This window comes from Zingiber officinale, chromosome 8B (genome assembly GCF_018446385.1).
Source record: "Zingiber officinale cultivar Zhangliang chromosome 8B, Zo_v1.1, whole genome shotgun sequence".
In the NCBI taxonomy this organism is placed as follows: domain Eukaryota; kingdom Viridiplantae; phylum Streptophyta; class Magnoliopsida; order Zingiberales; family Zingiberaceae; genus Zingiber; species Zingiber officinale.
In genome coordinates this window covers 85,334,312-85,337,696 of record NC_056001.1, presented here as the reverse complement: position 1 = coordinate 85,337,696, position 3,385 = coordinate 85,334,312, and the positions used below count along the sequence as shown (strand labels likewise).

Genomic DNA, 3,385 nt, shown 5'->3' with positions numbered 1-3,385 from the left:
TTTCTAACAGTTTCTGTGCAGGGTCAGAATTGACCGGGATCGGTCGACCGAACCCCCAAAGCGGCAGATCAGATTTGCAGCGAATGGATCGAGCTCGACCAGGAGATCGGTCGACCGAACAGGGTTTTCGGTTGACCGAACCAGGGATAAGTTTTGACTAGATCGAAGCGGAGCGAGCGGATCAGGCGGGTCGGATAGAAGGAGATTGCTTGATCAGTCGACCGAACGTGGGGATCGGTCGACCGATCCGCCTTGGGTCAAAGTTGATCCTGAACTTTGAGGATCTGGATCAGATCCATAAAGGCTATAAAAGGGGCCTCGGGCTGCAGCTTCAAACACAACGAAAACAGAACTCAAGCAATCTTCTAAAAGCTGTGCACTACTCCGAAGCTCCTCGACACTCCGACAGACAACGAGTAGCTTCTTCATCTTTTAAATTGTCGGTATAAATTCATTATTTAGCACTTGTATTTCAAAATTGTAAAAGACTTACGAATTGATAGTGATTGCCCACCGAAAGCGATCTACGATCGCGGGCCTTGGAGTAGGAGTCGTCCTAGGCTCCGAACCAAGTAAATCTTAGTCTTCTTATGTGTATTTGTTTATTTATTTCCACTGCGTTACTTGAATTTTCGAATACGAAACACGTGAAAGTCACGAGCGCTATTCACCCCCCTCCCTCTAGCGCTTCTCGATCCAACAACCCTGACCACCCACGAGACTCATTCATGATCACATATTGTTGTGCTAGTCAGGACTAGTTATATGTCTTACTATATGGCGGTTAAGTATTTGTTCGTGCAGATTTGGATATACTATATGTACTCCCGGTCTATTAGTTATACCTGATTGAGCAGGTTAATGCAAAAAGTGATGTATAGCTCAAGTTGATAATACGTTTCTATTTTTGTGCATGGTGTCATTGGTGTGCATTCCATCATGTTTTAATTCAACCAAGTATAAATTTTCTCTCTTCTATGACAAATGATGTGATCTAGATTTTGCTTATTAGTTATTTATGGGTTTGATCTTACTCTTTTCAGCATAATTCTAGAAAACTTAGATTATATGTTGTTGGTTGTTTATGGTTACTGGAAAATTTGGTAAAATTGTTATTGTTTGTTCCTTCGTTAGTAACACTATGGATTGGTAAGTCAGTTCTGTAGGTGTCATGACCTAAATGGCTCCCAACCCCGACCAGTGAGGTGAAATTCACTTGTCATCAAGACAATTCCATCGACATCTTTTGTGCCATAAGTCGATCTGTGTGACAGTACATCATAGGCTGCATTCACATGATACAACCCAAAGCTAAGTACCAATTATTAAGTATGTAGAAGCAAGTATAATGAAAATGATTTAACAGGAACCAATAAATAAAGGTACTCGTCAATAAATTTGAGTAAAAAAATACAAGCAAGCCATAAACACTCACCAAGAAGCGAATAAATCTATGAAAAAGTCAACAACATAACCTTTTTGAGAGCAATGTAATGCAATCTAATGATCCAGTTTGACACTCCTAAGGTTGCAATGTTGCCTTAGGTAAATCTAGAGCAACAGAACCTTTCTGAAAGTAATGTAATACAATTTGATGGTCTAGTTTGACACTCCTAAGGTTGTAAAGTTGCCCTAGGTAAATCTAGAGGCAGGACAATAAAATATGGCAATTAAGGAAATAGATGGTAGGAGTACAATAGTATCCCATGAGGCCATGATGATAGCAGGAAGATAAAATGTATAAAATGATAATAAAGAAATATGGAATGATGGCTTTAAGCTAATAGCATCATGAAACATTCGTATAGCAAGTTTGCTATCTTTATAGCAAAGTTGAGTGTGTTGCCTTTTTTAGTTTTCTCTTGCTCGGCAAGGGAGAGGTATTTCACGTTACTCATCGAAGGTATGACTGCCCTTCTCGACAACCTACAAACTAATGATCAACAAGTGTAAGTGTGACATAAGCACTCGAGACCATCTGTGGACTAACAAGAGAAAATAAATAGCATTTATTGTGTTTAATTTCAGTTAGCATACATGTTGGGTATGAATTGATAGTGATAATAACAACGATAACAACAAAAGCAAGTTATATCATGATGATGAGTTTAAGCAAGCTAAATATGCAGCATGTGATAGTAGCATATCATTAAGCAATTAGTTTGTCTAATTTTAACAAGTAGTGAATAGGAAATGAACTATATCAAGTATGATGCTTTCAATCAAAGGTAATAATAACATAAGTGTTTAAAGGTTAACAAAACAACTCATGTGGATAAGAATAAATAAGGTTAAAAGATGCTTCATCAATGAGAGTTCTTAACTGAGGCTCACTAGCATCTCCATAGTACCCAGAGGTAAACACCGCCTATCCCAATGCCAATGGAATGATCTACCCTTTGAGTCGCCATTTAGTGGCTAGCTTCAATAACAAAGTTAGGAAGATAACTCCACTTGGTGGATATAATACCTTAGTAGACACTATAATAGCTACCAATATCAAGGATAAAACTCTTAAGTTCTATTGTTGATTTCAAGATATATAACAGTTGTTCAAAGTAAAACATAGGTTCATAATATCTTGAAATTTCATATTTTAAAGTTTAGCCACACACACACCCTTAACCAATTCCCTCATAACACAAATACCGCCACTAACGGAAATTTATATGAAAATTGAGTTTAAAAGGGGTAAAATCCTTCTCCGTTTCTACACACCCAAGATCAAGGAAGAAAGCCATTCACTTATCTACACACTACAAGATTGTAAAATTACCAAGTCTTTCTTTCTCCTTTAAAAGCTTTAAACACTAATAAGCTTTAACAACTTAGCAATTAAGCAACTCATTCTCTAGGACAGCTCAACAATAATTCTAATTTGATGGAGAAAACCTTACACGATAGAGATCGTGATCCTATTTAATGAAGACCAGAAGTAAAACCGACTTGATCCTTGATAAGTACTCCTTTGATGATCCATGATTCGCTTTACGTACTCCTTAAGAAGCAATATCCTCCCAACATCGATATAGTGGTGGTTGAACAAAGATGATGGGATCGTGGCCACGTGCACAGTTTCTCCATGTGACACTTTATCAATTACACTAACATTTAGAGAGTGGAAAGCTAATTGGGTGGGCTTAGATCTATGGGGGTCTTATAGAGTGGGAGGGAGATAAGAAAGACAACAAAAAAAGTGTGGTTGTTAGCTTCAAATTGGCAAAAGGAGGCGGTGGAGGTCAATGGTCGATCCTTAAAGGGGGGCGATGGAGGTTAGTGATCGATTCATAACGGTTGATGGTGAGGGGTAGCGAGGTGGCAAGGAGGGAGATAATGACTCCCTATCAGCAGGCCCGGTTGAAGGCATAGGCTAATAAGACCTATG

General features: G+C 38.5%; 1 long non-coding RNA gene across 1 annotated transcript; it reads right to left on the bottom strand.

Annotated features, from left to right (window-relative positions):
- Positions 1 to 1,854: 1,854 nt before the first annotated feature.
- LOC122015722 lies at positions 1,855 to 3,019 on the bottom strand. The gene is made up of 2 exons (XR_006120950.1): positions 2,898 to 3,019; positions 1,855 to 1,933 (listed from the first exon to the last, which is right to left on the bottom strand). It is a non-coding gene; the product is annotated as an uncharacterized LOC122015722 (long non-coding RNA).
- Between the last annotated feature and the right edge of the window lie 366 nt (positions 3,020 to 3,385).